The following is a 15,256-nucleotide window of genomic DNA, read 5'->3' as shown; positions in this document are numbered from 1 at the left end:
TTTATTTTCTCATTATTTCCCTTCACGACAGTTGCAGGGGAAACTACTGTTGACAAGTCCACCTCCCCAAACAAGTGTCTGTGATTCTGGCTGCTCTGGCACCGCTACTGCTTTGCTGTTGTTTTTTGTTTTTTTGGTTTGTTTTTTACCTTTGTTTCTACAGTTTTGGTGCTCTCTTAAGTTCATGGTAGTAGTCTTTGAGATATAGAAACACCAAGGTATGTTTTATCAGTCTGTTTTCTGGGAATAATTGACACAAGCAGAAACCAGAAAAAAGCCGTTTTGTCATTTGTCTTGAGCCATTTGTGTTTTTTAATGGTGTTTTGGCTGTTTCTGACATTTTATCATAACATAATTTGAATGATGAATGTATGTGTTTATATATGCTCTACAAATAATAATAATAATAATATTATTATTATTATTATTAATATTATATATGTGCAAACTAAAATAGTTCAAAATCCAGTCAGTACAGTAGTAATCTTACAGAAATGTCAGTCAAAACTTGGAAATATAACTGGTGGTATATAAGTTTTCTAGTCTTTTAGGCTAAATTTCTATTTAGGTATTTGCTTTACAAAATTACAATATATCAGAGTTCAACATGGTACTTTGAAATGTTATGTTTTGTCCATATTTGGTTAATGTTGAGCTTACTTCAGTGAAAGATAACAAATTAACACCCAGAGTGAAGAGTGAAAAGCTCTTTGTCTATGCGCCACAGTATCATAGTAGGCTATTTGTTTCAGCCAGTTCCTCTTGTCTGTTTTCTTTATGCTCCTGATCCGAACAGCTGCTGTAAGGTCCCGCTCCTCCTCACCGCCAGGTGGCGCTGTTAAAGCTGCAGCCGCTTCCTGGCCTCTTCACTTCCTCATCCACCTGTGCCTGAGTGAACAGCTAACCTGAAGATCAATGGAGTCTGCAAGAACTTGGTTCAAAGTCACCGTAAGTGTGATAAAACCTTCACCCGTGTAAAGAGCAAAGTTTATGAAGAAGCTGTTGAAGCTGCAGAGACGTGATGTAGAAAGAGACGTTTGAATCTGCTCCGTGTGTCCATGGTAACAGAGACAGCAGCCAGCTAGCTTAGCAACCAACAGGTACTAGCAGGTGAAACAGGAAGTGTGTGTGTGTGTGTGTGTGTGTGTGTGATACTAAAACTAACACTCAGTTTTTTCATGTCTATGATTTAATTGATAAACTTTTTAGATCAGTGTCCAAAATGATTGATTTTATTAGAAACATGTCAAAATGTCCAGACACAGTGAACCAGACACTGTGTAGTCTGTCATTTAACTTCATGTATGTGCATGTACGTACATATAGATGCACGTGTGTGTGATGATATAATGAAGCCTTAGTCTTGTTTGTCCCTAAGAGACACACAACAGTCCACCACAGAGCCCAGTTCACTGACAAAAGACAAGTGTAAAGTTTCCAGAGGTTTATTTGACATCAATGTAGAAAAGAAGCAGGAGAGTAAATGAAGACAGAGACGCAGCAGCAGCTTCCATGTTCATCATCTCTGTCTCTTGTGACACAGACAGTCCCTGTGAGGACAAGCGGATCCGATGGAGTCTTCAGGACCTGGACGGAGCTCCAGGGAAAAGAGAGGTGAGGACCAGACCAGACTTTGTGCTCTGACAGTATGTGGAGATGTATGTTAGTGTGTTCATACAGACAGGCTGGTTTACTTTGTACCTTTGTCTTTGAGTGGCCACATAATATGTGACCACTCTAGTTACCTACCTACCACATTCCACATTGTAGTAAAAACTACAGCCACTTTGTCTTTATTTTTACCACAACATTTGCAGCAGTATTTTTTCTCCTGCATAGTGTCAGTGTGAGAATAAGAAAGTGTTTGTCAACTTTATTAATGTTTAAAATATGATCTGCAGGTTTTCTGTCATTTAAAACTAACCTGATGTAATTCTATGTTTTGATGATCAGATGCTGCCAAATCACCAGCTGGAGCCAGGAGTGAGCCACCTCAATGTTTCTGAACATCACACTGAACTGCATGATGAAGATGAAGCAGGAGGAGCTGACTGGCTGTCTGTACAGCAGTAAGGGGATTTCTTTATTTGTCATTAATGGTAGTTTGTTTTTCTGCGGTTCCCTTTGAGACCTTGTTGATGTAGTCATGTGTACATTCAGTAGGTTTATATACGACCAGCTAATGGGCTCTTTGCACAGCTCCACTACTTCCTGAACTTAATGCTGCTCCTTCATTTCCTGTCTTACATTATTGGACAACCTGATTAATCCAGGTGTGTCTGACCATTGTGACTCCTCAGACACACCTGGATTAATCAGTTTGTCCAATAATGTAAGACAGGAAATGAAAGAGCAGCATTAAGTTCAGGAAGTAGTGGAGCTGTGCAAAGAGCCCATTGTAACTGTACATACTATAAAGCTATTGTCAACTATATATATTGGTGTAACAGGTATCTGTTTGATCTTTATGTATGTAGCAGATGCTGGTTTTGTTTCAGATTTTTTTACTACCACAACTTGTGACCATCTATTTATTGCATCTCTGTTCTATTGTTTAAGTATTTTTAGAATGTATTTGACTGTCACATGGACTCATTTACTCAAGATGTCTCCAATTTGGTGTTCAACAAGGTGCCGTCCCCCAGGAAGGCAGAGCTGCTTCTCCATTGGCCAAGCACAGGTGTCTGCACTCCCATCCTGACGATCAGCTGCAGCTACCAGAGGAGCAGAGTCCTACAGATAGTCATTCTGCACTGAAGCGTCAGCGGAAGCGTCGTGGAATGCGAAGGGTATGCGACTTAGCCAACGCGACTTTGCCACAAGAGACGGCGCCCATGGGCGCAACTCTTAGATCTTTGACTTCAGGTTTGGTTTTTATTTTATACTTTATTTCATTTTCAAACAACTTTACATTGTGTTTAACCTTGGTGCCATGGAGTCTGCCATGTGCTTCACTGGGTAAGTTGGCCATCTTGTAGACCAGGACACATTCAACATGAGTTGCAGTTAGTCCTGTCTAACACTGCTTTTCCATCTTGTTTCTTTCAGGAGCTGCTGTCCACCATCAAGTCCAGAAGAACTTCACCACCTGGTTCAAAGGAGACAAAGACTCAATGTTAACTGTGTGGAAATGTTTGTCAGCCTTGATCCATCTCTGGTTTGTGTTGGCAATGGAGTCTACCATGTGCTTGACAGGGTAAGTCAGCCATTTTGTAGACAAGGCCATGTGGCTGCAGGTGTTTGCTGCAACAACCCAAAGTACTTTGACTGATCAGCTCAATAATTGAGTCAATCAGTCAGAGTACTCTTGGTTGTTGGAACAAAGACCTACAGCCATGTGGCCAGGTCTACAAGATGGCCAACTTACCCAGTGAAGCACATGGCAGACTCCATGGCACCAGAAATGGGATCAAGGTTAAACACAATGTAAAGTTGTTTGAAAATGAAATAAAGTATAAAATAAAAACCAAACCTGAAGTCAAAGACAATGTCCCTGCACCCATGGCGCCGTCTCTTGGCAAAGTCGCGTTGGCTAAGTCGCATACCCTTCGCATTCCACGACGCTTCCGCTGACGCTCCAGTGCAGAATGACTATCTGTAGGACTCTGCTCCTCTGGTAGCTGCAGCTAATCGTCAGAATGGGAGTGCAGACACCTGTGCTCGGCCAATGGAGAAGCAGCTCTGCCTTCCTGGGGGACAGCACCTTGTTGAACACCAAATTGGAGACAACTTGAGTAAATGAGTCCATGTGACAGTCAAATACATTCTAAACAATAAAACAGATGGTCACAAGTTGTGGTAGTAAAAAAAATCTGAAACAAAACCAGCATCTGCTACATACATAAAGATCAAACAGATACCTGTTACGCCAATAGTTGACCATAGCTTTATAGAAATTAGAAACTATCCTTTTAATAACAAATAAAGAAATCCTCTTACTGCTGTACAGACAGACAGTCAGCTCCTCCTGCTTCATCACGATGTTCAGAAACATTGAGATGGGTCACTCCTGGCTCCAACAAAACCAGCATCTGCTTCATACATAAAGATCAAACAGATACCTATTTCACCAATATATACAGTATATATATAGTATACATCCTGCAGCTTCAGTAAATGAGTTGTTCAAAACGTAAACAAGCAATAAACAGATGCAAGTTGATGTAGTAAAAACAATCCGACACAAAACCAGTGTCTGCTACATTAAGATATATAAACAAACATATATGGATTGTTAACCATAACTTTATAGCATGTACAGTTACAAAGACTTGGTCATATAAACCTGCATACACAAAAAGAATCAGTACTTAGCTACAAGTCCAACAAAAGTACATGACTACACATAAATGAGGTCCAAAAGGGAACCCCACAAAACAAAACTGCAATTAATCACAAATACACCAAAAATATAAGTAACTAAACTGTTGATCATTTTAGCTGAATAACTGAAGATTGAAACACATATTACCTGACTGTTCTGTGAACTTCATTCACTTGGGCATCAAACAAAAAGTTCCCCTTCAGCAGCAAAGAACCATGGGAGATGAGACAAAACCTGAAGAACAACAATAAACACAGAGAGATTTAGGGTGCCCGTACACATTTGCCCCCAAAGTCTGTATTATTTAGCTAGAGTACCATGCTTGAGTATAGTACTTGGTCACGCATGGAGGTGAGCCATGATTTTGGGTTTGTTCTCTATCGTACTGCAGCAACCGCATGTAAATAACAGTCACTTATGATGACTGGTATGTCGTATATGAATGTAGTTTGGTCCTCACCTCTCCTCTTTTCCCTGGAGCTTCACCAGGTCCTGAAGACTCCATCACATCCACTCGTCCTCACAGGGACTGCCTGTGTCAGACAGAGACATCATTAACATGCATCTCTGCCTGTCTTTCATTACTGTCCTGCTTGTTTGGAGTATTTATGACAAATAAACATTTACAAACTTTACACTTATCTTTTTTGAGTGACAAGGGCTCTGTGAATTTTTCTAGGGCAGTTTTATAGCCTATCTATAATATTTATTTTAGGTGAGAGAAATGACATTTTGATCTGTATGTCCTAGACATAGAGAACTGACAATAATATTAATATATACATACATATACACTGGAATACATATATAGTATGCTTTTTCCAGAGCATTTAATTTATTTATATTATATTTATTTTAGGTGAGACAGAAAAAACTTTTTGATCTGTATGTCCTGGATGTAGAGAATTGACAATAAAGATTTCTGATTCTAGCAGCAGACCTCTTATGTTTGTTTTGTTATTTTTAATTGTCATTGATGAAGCTACTGTAAATCACTACCTGGTTAGTTCTCAGTGCATTGCTACATGTTAACGTACACATTGAAATCAATGATTTAAAATTTAAAAAGTCAATAAAATCATATTCCTGACATGGAAACACTAAGTGAAGTTTACAAGACAAGACACAGTCATGGTTCACTATCAGATCGAGCTGCTTGCAAGACTTTGATGACACATTTTAGATTAACTAACTCTGTTCAACAGTCAAACAACGCACACTTCCTGTTTAGGCTAATTGGACCAGTTAGCTGTTAGCCGCTGAGCTAGCTGCTGTCAGCTGTTACCATGGACACACGGAGCGGATTCAAACGTATCTTTCTCCGTCATCACGTCTCTGCAGCTTCAACAACTTTTCTCCTCATACAAACTCTAAAGTTTGATCGCACTTACGGTGACTTTGAGCGAAGTTCACGTCAAGTCAGGTGTTCTCTGTTTACCTCACACACAGGCAGGTGAATCCGGAAGTGAAGGAGAAGCGGCTGAACTCGGTGGCTGCAGATCAGATCCTATAGCGCCGCCTAGCAGTGAGGAGGAGGGAGAGCTCAACAGCCGTGTGGATCAAGTGTTGGACTTGAACATTCAGATAGGGAGACAAAGTAGCCTATTTTTTATTAATAAATCACATTTTTAATTGAGAAATAATAACAATAGATAGCACCTGTTTGTAACCCCAAATTGCAAGACAGTGGATACAGAAAGACCCCCCCACCACCCCTGCATCGATAGACAAAGCAGCTATAAGCAGAAGTGTCTTGTGCATTTGGGTGTATTTAGTGTCTTTTTACAGTTGCGTCATGTCAGCTTGTTCATTTCATGTCCCTATGTGGTCATTTTGCATCCATTTGTGCTCATTTAGTATTCATTTGTGGTCATGTTGCGTCTGTTTGTGGTCATTTTGCATCTGTTTATGGTTCTTTTGCCCCTCTTAGTCGTTGCTGTGCGTCTGTTTGTGGTCATTTTATGTCCCTTTGTCGTCACTTTGTGTCTCCTTGTGGTCATTTTGTGCCTGTTTACAGTTGCTGTGCGTATCTGAGGTCATTTTGCACATCTTTGTGGTCATTTAGGGACTGTTCGTTATTTATCATCAGTGCCACCGGAGGGATTCACAGGACTTTTTTTTTTTTTACATGACCCCCCTGTCGGAGTCAGTAAATTTTAACATGACCCTGCATTAAGCCTTATCAAAAGATACATGACACCCCCCCCCCAGCCATCGACACGTGACATCGCATCACGTAGCGCGTGACACTACATTATTTCATTTTGATAACCATGTGTGCAACACCTTCTCATCAATCCATGCCATTTATCAGCTGTTATTAAAACCCAACTCATCAATAACAGAATCGCGATTTTGGACCAGCTCACATTACACAACAAACCATTAACAATTAATCCACACTCAAACCGAAGCAACAATAATGTGAACTGCATCACAACAAACGTATTATTACAAGGTTTACGGACAGATATGACAGATATGACAGTGTGTGTGTGTGTGGTGTGTTTGTGTGTGTGTGGTGGTAATGTGTTTGTGTGTGTGTGTAAGAAAGAGGAGGAAAGAGAGAGAGAGAGAAAGTACGTAAAACCAGCTAACTGTTAGCTACCGTAGCTCAGGCGTCGGTCTCCCGTCAGGTAAAAGCTGCCGTTTATTCCTCAAATGTAGTTCATGAAGTTGAGCCTCTCCGGTACAGTTATCCATCACTGCAGTTGAATTAGCCGCTAAACAGCTGGACGTGAAAACCGAGGGGGCGTCTGTTTGTTTACAATTCACAAAAGCAACGTGAACGTACGTGCTGCTCAGACTCATGTAGAGTTACGCAATGAGGCAGGGCAACATAAAATAACGTTGTGATTCGGGGGCCGTTGCTCTCATTGTCATCAGTGCTTACAGCTTTGAAATGTCCCGTTTTTGTTTTGTTTTGTTTTGGGCATTGCAGTGTCCTCCAGACAAAATGTTGAATGACCCCCCCTCACTGACCTTTTTTTTTTAGTGGACCCACCCCTCAACAAAGCAAAAGAATATTATGACATGACCCCCCCCCCATTTTCCTCCGGTGGCCCATTCCATAAATAACGAACGGTCCCTTAGTAGGCCTATCTTTGTGTTGTTGTGGAATGCAAGGGCCCAGAGCCTGCATCTGCTACTTTGTAGCTGAGGCCATTTTGAAGTGAGGTGCACTTCAAGAAATTACAAGAAGCATCTTACAGATAAAACCAAAAGCCTTCGTAGTCATGCACACACACACACGCCCACCTCACTACAGTAGGGCTTGATTCATGTGTTTGTTTTCTCTTTTCATCTGTCATTTAAGAAAAGGGATGTAGCTCAGATGTTCATTTAGAAATGATTGTTTTCTCTTCGCTGGTCAAACAGCTGCCATCACTCAAAATTTCTATTGTGGAAACAATATGGAGAAATTGGGGGACAGTGTTCAACAAAGGCTCATGCATGCAGAGCTAAACCAATCTCTCCAATCACTATTGTTTAAAATATTGCCAGCTTTGTCTCACAGAATCTCATTGGGAAAATGAGATTCCGAGAGACAAGTTGAAATCAAATTTACCTGCGAGGAGCTGGGCAACAGAGAGAAAACCTTCAAAGTCCACCTTGCTTTTTAAATCCATGAGCACAGATGGGTCTGGCTGGAGTCACTGGCAAGGAGGAACCATGGATGGATAAACAAAAAGAGCAGATTTGTGTAACCAGCAGGTTTTAGTGTGTACCTTCACTAACGTTTGATTACCTTAGCAGTTGTGTGGGAAGCAGACACTGATTGGCTGTGATGTGGGAAAGAGGAAAGGTGCAGGTATGGAGAAGAGATGGTGGAGGAGGGAAAAACAAACAATTGGAGCTGACAGTCCACCAGCTGTGCAGCAAGAGCAGGAATCACTGTTCCCCCGTGGAACATTTGCTGAGTTCGATTATCCAAAGTCACTCTCTGTGTCATGCAGAGCCGGCGTTTTATAGCTACACAACAAATACTCTTTTCTTCTGCCCAACTGCAACATGGGATGGTGGACAGCTGACAAAAAGAGGCCGTAACTGAGCACAGTTTGTTTCCTCCTGAAACGTGAGCAACTGCTCCGAAGCCACCGCTGAGAAGCATTACTTTTCCTTTGCTGGCTCCTTTCAAAATGTCACATTTCATCTTTGTCACAGTGTGTGAGACAACCAGTGACAGCAATAGCCCACGTGCTTCAACTGGAAGAGACAGCAAGATTAAAAGTCAGACACCCTGCAAATTATTCCAAGTCTTAGAACCGGGAAATAAAGTAATAAAAAAATATCACAAAACACAACTAGCAAGCCAAAGTGCTGCAGTCATACTGCCATCTCACTGTGTCGTCTGTGCACACACAGGAGACTCACTGAACTGCAAAGACAAACACACTTGGTTTGTCTCGCAGTCGGAGCCAAAACGTCTAGCTCTGTCTCCCTAAGGTGCGACGTGTCACATGGAGCTTATGCTCATAACAAGGAAAACCAACAAACCACAGAACAGAATCAGAAAACACTTCATCCACTTGCTGCAATAAATGAACAGGTATGTGTGTGCGTGTGTGTTTTTCCCCCTCCTTTTCTAGGAGCCTGCAACCTTCATAGCAACACAACATATACCGTCCCAAGATGCAAAACAGTACTGTACATCCCAGGGTCATGGTACCAAATACTACATCATGTCTGGACTTGTAGGTCAACAGAAAACTGCAGGTGGACACAAAGATTCTTAATGTTTTCCAATATCTAAAAAGAAGAAACTGGAAATCAGTTGTCAGCAGTGCAGGCGTTATTGAGAAAGTGTCCATCTCCATCAAAGCCATAGATTTCCGTTGTCTTGTTATGTCCCCTTTTTCAAATGAATGTGTTATTGGAGTCAATATTTAATTGGCTGGGAGGCTGGGCAGGGTATGTTGCCTGTGCCGGTAGGTTCACGGCGCGTGCTGCTCGGCTACAGCTCAGATCGATGGAATCAGTTGCCTCAGTGAACAGATCTTTGCTTCAGACCCAGAGCACTGTCATTGGAAACTGGACTCTCATCAACATCCATGTGTAAGACATGACCCTCGCCTTTAAACACTATTTACGTCAGAGTTTAACTTTTACAACATAGTGTGAATGCACAGCCGGTCTCCTCCTATGGACATATGCACACACACACATATTGGCTATGGTTGGAAGAAGGCTGGTCTATTAGCAAAATTCAAAGCCTCAACTTCACTGATATTGTGTACGTACATGTGTATCTGCGTGCATCTACAATTTTTATATAGCCAATGGGAAGGCTTCCTGTCTCTGGAAAAACCAAGAGGAGGTGCTGACGTCTAATTTGCGCAATACAATACAATATGCTGGGATGTAATTATGTAATTTTTGCCCACTTAGGGAGAATCAGACAAAGAAGGCTGCCTACTGCTGCTTTAAATTGCATCTCTTGCATTATCCCTACTGATCGACAATTTTATTCTTTTCAGACCAGTATAATCTGCCGTAGTATGAAACATGTTCAGGTGACTGAACATTGACTTTCATGTCACCAGGTGGTTGTGCAGTTAACAGAGGAGTTTAATTTGCAGTGCACATGATGCCATGCTAGTATTTCTACAAGGATATCACAAATGAGGATTTTTTTATTATGTCTGAGCACCTCTGATGCTTTGGCCATTGGAGGCATCACAAGCTGGGAAGATAAAGCCTTAGCTGCTGGGATTCACCAGTGCCTGTTTGTTTCTGCTGCCAGTGCACAGAGACAGAGTGCATGTGTGTGTGTGTGTAGTGATGGAGGTTGAAACTTCTGAAACATAAACCGAGAAAACCCTGAATAGCAAGGAGAGAACAGTTAGCCTCGGTTATTGACTTTTCTCTGCAGAAATATTAAAAGATTTAGTTTGTCTGCAGCCAAGAGATTAATAGTGAGAAAGTCAGGTTGAGCTTCTGCTTCTCCTTTTATACAAGTCTTCTGTCAGCATCAGCTGCACTAGAAAGTCACAAATAACTGGACGCTTAGCTCTTCACTGCAAAGGCTGTGGTTTCATCTTTTAATAACTTCTTTCAAACATCATATCCAGCAAACTTTTCCTATCTAAAAGTTCTGAATATTCACAGTTTGATGAAAACTTGTGTGTCAGTATTTAGCGGTTTCCCTCCCAGCAAAATAAAATTAATTATTCCTTCATTTAGCACCTTCAAAATTCAATTCACACCTATGATTCCTCCTGTTTCACTCCAAGTTAAAAGTGACACATCATTTGCCATTTCCAACTTTATTTCTTAGATTCTCCTCGCCAAGAGGATGACATGTCATGCCCCGGCCCTGAATGACAACACGCAGGGAGACGAGCTGGAATAAATCAAGTGCACACACACTTTCACTGTCACAGCCAGAGAGTCAAAAGAGTGGCTCGGTTTCCCGCTGCCACCGCACTATACGGCATGTTATCCCACGCCTGCTCTGACAAGCAAGGACAGTACGACCAGCAGCATGTCGAAAAGAGTCATGGCGCTGAAAAGCGAACACACTGCCGTGTGTCACGCTGCCGTTGCAGAGCCTTTATCTCAGAGTGCATGAAGATAAAAGTAGAGACAAAACAGCAGAGCCGTCACACGTGTGACTGAAATGAAGAGTAAACAAGGAAGCAGGGAGAGCAACATGAGGGAGCCACAGGCAGACATCAGTCTTACCCTTTCAAATGCTAACTGCCCATAGCTGTGTCACCTGTGTCATGTTGAGGCGAGGAGAGAGTGGATGTTTGGGAGGGTGGGTGGGATGAGGGGAGAAGGGAGGAGTGGGTTTGGTGGTGGGGGGTGCAGTGCTGCCTGAGGGAAGAACATGAGAAGCAGAGACAGGGCAAACACAGGAGTGAGGTGATACATGTGGGAGGACGACATGTTTGGTATTGTTTACGTGACAGTGATGGATGGGGATACAGGAGAGCGCGCCTTCGGAGTTTTAGCAGAGTCATACAGCGAAAAACTTCAACCTTACTCAGTATGGTGCTGTTCAACACAACAACTGAAAAGCAGGAGCACAGGAGCTCCGGTGGCTCACCCTGCAGAGCGCAGCCCAGACAGCCATTGGCCTTACTGCAGCAGCCTGGGTTCGACTCTGACTCACAGCCCTTTGCTGCATGTCATCCCTGATTGTCTCTCCCACTGTCCTCCCATCATAAAGGCATTAAAAGCCCCATCAAATATATTTAAAGAAAACAGGAACACATGGCAGCCAGTCATGTTATCTACAAGCTCAGTTTAGCTGTTTTAACAACTTTCCAGAAATGTCAAAAGTCAAATACACTGTGCATACAGTATAGTACTGACACAGGCCTTTCAATACAGAGTAACCTGAAAGAGACAAAAGTTGGTATTAACGGAATTTAAGTGCATCTGTAAAGTTAGATAATCATAACACTAACAAAAATATGACCATAAATTCCATGATGCCATTGCAGCCCAACATTACATAACATCATTCTACCATGTTTTGTGTACTCTTGGATAACCAGTGTCTTCTTGCAGTAGGAAACGCATCCTCATGATACTGTGCAACAGACAAAAAAGTTATGGTAAAACAAGTCTATTCCTTTTGAATAATTGAGCTGCTCTTTTTTTTTCTTCTTTAGGTGGTGGTTACTTCAAAAAGCCTCAACTGATGTTTCATGCTGTCAAAGCCTGGCTTTGCATAGAACAAGAAGCAAAAATGTTCACAGCCATGCTGCCAAAAGTTTTCATAAAGAAGTTTTACACATGTCAGTGAACTGATATTCTTAGACGTTTGCTGGAAGAAAAGAAAGAAAAAACATAAAAGAGATTAAACATAGATGGTCAAAGAAGGAGGCTGCATAGCCTATATCCTGGCGTCTTAACACATGGGATAACATACATACACCTGTATCTTTCTATTTAAATAAGAAACAAAACACGTTGAAATTTACAAGTTTGTTCTTGATTTCTTGTGTAACATATTATTTCAAACAATGTATGACATTTAAGTGGCATGGACAGAAGAACTGAGACCCTTGCTGAAATGTTTTGTAGCTCACCCATAGAGACAATCACTGCAATCAAGTGCTTTTGTAGCTCTTAATGAAACTCAGCTGGTAGTTTGGACCAATCTTCCTGTGCAATTGCTTCCAGCTCCCTCAGGTTTGATGGGTGCCTTCACCCCAACTGTGAGTTTCAGTCTTTATCCAGGGATGTTTGGTTTGATTAGGATCAGCAGGCCACCTCAGAGTGGTCAGATGCTTTCTTGGCTGCTTGAAGATGTATGCTCTGGGTCATTATCCCGCTGGAGGAGCCAGGACCTGCGACTGAGACAGAGCTCACTGACACCAGCGTGTTTCACTGCAGAACGTCTTGATAATCTCCTGCACAGATTCAGACACTTGTGTGTGTGTTTATTTATTTTTTCTCCCTTGAAAGCTCAATTTTTCCTCTCTGAGAAGACAAATTGTGTTTCATCTGTCCAAAACGACCCACTCCAAGATGTATTCTGGCTTGTCAACATGCATTTTAACAAACTCAGTTTTTTTGTTCTTCCATGGAGGCCAATTAGGTTCAGAAAGTGAAGTATGGTGCTGGATACTGATCTTTGAGGTCAGCTTCTATCTGTTCTGCTTGCTATTCTTTTTTCCACTATTCAAACTCTCCTTCTGTTGAGTCTGTGGTTGCTGCCATGTCCAGGGAGGTTGGCTGTGGTCCTGTGGACATTCAACTTATGTGCTATGGTCACAGGAACATCAAGCTTCTCCTTGGTGGTTTCACCTAGCCCATGCTTGGAGGGAATTTTCTTCCATATCTCCTCAGACAGTTCTCTGCTTTTCTTTCTCATGTCCACATTTACTGCACACATGGACAACAAACAGCACAATGAGGACTTTTATTAGACAACTGAAAACACAACAACAGTATGTTTAAAAAAAACATAGCCCACAAAGCCCACATATTAATCATCATTTCTAAAGGGGTACTAATGTATTTTTTCTCCTAGCCTGTACATGCAGAACTGAGGTATATACAATGTACCAATGCTTTTGGCCAGAGAAAAGCATGACAGGAGAGGAAGTGTGCAGAAAAAGATGATGGGCCAAAGTTACATCCATTCAGTGTGTATCCATTCATGCCCTCTCAACATCAGCACACGTCAGCCATGTTTAGAGAAGAGGAAACCAGCTCACATGTTCAGACAAAAACCTGCTGCATAACAAATGTAAGATTAAGCGGGGGAGTAGGTGTTAGTGTGACGTGCAGCTTGACAGGGACAGAGGTGGATACAAATGGTCAGATACTTAGTGAAAAAGAGACACACACACACACACACATACATACATATAGCACATGTCTCTTGGCAGCAGATCAAACGTGGGAGGACTGTAATCCCGCAAAGAGTTACCAAGAAGAGAAAGCAGCAGAATCTCATGACAGCAGAGGAAAGGCAGAAAACAAAGAGAGGGATGGAGCGCTGGCGCAAAACAAGCGCTGCCAGGAACTAGCGCTTCAAGGCTTGTGCCTCAGATGAGGGGGGGAGTGTGGGGAGGTGGGAAAAGAGAAATCGGACTCAATACAGAAGGAATTATTTAAAGGACAAAACAGATGGAGAGAGAGAGAGGAAACAGGGAGAAAGAGAAAGGGACAAAGGGCAGTAGGGATGAGGAGAATGGAATAACATGAGGCTTTAAGAAAGACAGAAGGAGGAGTTGTTGGCAAGAACAGAGAGTTGGGGAACAGGGAAAAGGAGGAGGATGTCGGACAGCACAGAGAAGGCTAATTAGCATGGTAGTGCCCTTAAGCAAGGCACTGAGCCACCACTTGCTACTCTGGAGCTGCTCTCTGTCCAGCAGCTCAAGGCTGTGCTTGTGCTGGGTGGCTCCCAGGTGGTTTAGCTGCTTCTTCCCCTCCCTGCAGTGGCTTCCCCCTCAGGCTACAGCTGTAAATAACAATATACTCTTACAGCTGCACTATGGAACTCCATCAATGTGTGTGATGTTAGCTGCATTTCAGGGCTTTGCACATCAGGGACTGTTGCACAACAACAAACAGCAGCAGTGATGCTAAGCTAAAGGGAGTCTAAAACACATACATTACATCATATATGGTGTGTGGCCTTGACCTTCAACTTCTGTAGCAGATTTTTTGTTAGTTTTTAATCACAGCTTTACACAGATTCATTAATGTGGGCAATGTTAATCTAGTGAGAAACAGCACGATAAGATGGTATCACCACTCAAATTTGATAAATATAAAACTGAATTATCTTTTCTTTCCAAGGACAACACACAGCATCAGAACACAACACACCCTCGACTATCTTTTTTTTCCTGATCAAATCCCCAAAACATCTGCTATTGGTTTGTGACAGAGAGGGAGGATGTGGCCAAGGCAAATAGATGTGTTTCAGTCAATCTACCTAATGTTGCTGTGTTAAAGGGGGATTTGAGGGATTTTTCCTGACACAAACTGAGATTCTGTGGATAAATTGAACCCATCTGAGGCAAACTCGTGATTTGTGATTTTCGCTTTATGAATAAAATGAAATTACCTACTTGTTACAATCTAATATAATTTATTTTCAGACCTCAGAGCAGATTCAGACACAAACACACAAGATTGGATTAACTAAAGTTATTTAGGTTTTGATTTGTAAAGAGGGTTCTTGATGGAGAGACGACACTGAGTAAATAAAAGAAAAACAGAGAAGTAAGAAACACATTTTTTTTTAAAGTTTATTTTTTGGGCATTTATGCCTTTATGGATAGTACAGTTGAGACAGACAGGAAACGGGGAGGCAGAGAGAGGGGGAATGACACGCAGTAAATGGCGCCCGACGCAGGACTCGAACCAGGGCCGACTGCAGCGAGGACTGTGCCTCTATACATGGGGCACCACGCGACGCCCCAAGTAAGAAACACATTTAACAAGGAACTGAGTTGGCCT

At 42.0% G+C, this 15,256-nt stretch overlaps 1 long non-coding RNA gene across 1 annotated transcript; it reads right to left on the bottom strand.

The window, feature by feature from the left end:
• Positions 1-3,564: 3,564 nt before the first annotated feature.
• Positions 3,565-5,752, bottom strand: LOC146990688 (uncharacterized). The gene is made up of 4 exons (XR_015037922.1): positions 5,716-5,752; positions 4,785-4,857; positions 4,472-4,558; positions 3,565-3,729 (listed from the first exon to the last, which is right to left on the bottom strand). It is a non-coding gene; the product is annotated as an uncharacterized LOC146990688 (long non-coding RNA).
• Between the last annotated feature and the right edge of the window lie 9,504 nt (positions 5,753-15,256).

Source organism: Trachurus japonicus, chromosome 2 (assembly GCF_045865225.1).
Source record: "Trachurus japonicus isolate A0001 chromosome 2, Traja_1.0".
Classification (NCBI taxonomy): domain Eukaryota; kingdom Metazoa; phylum Chordata; class Actinopteri; order Carangiformes; family Carangidae; genus Trachurus; species Trachurus japonicus.
This window is presented reverse-complemented; position numbering and strand designations above follow the sequence as displayed.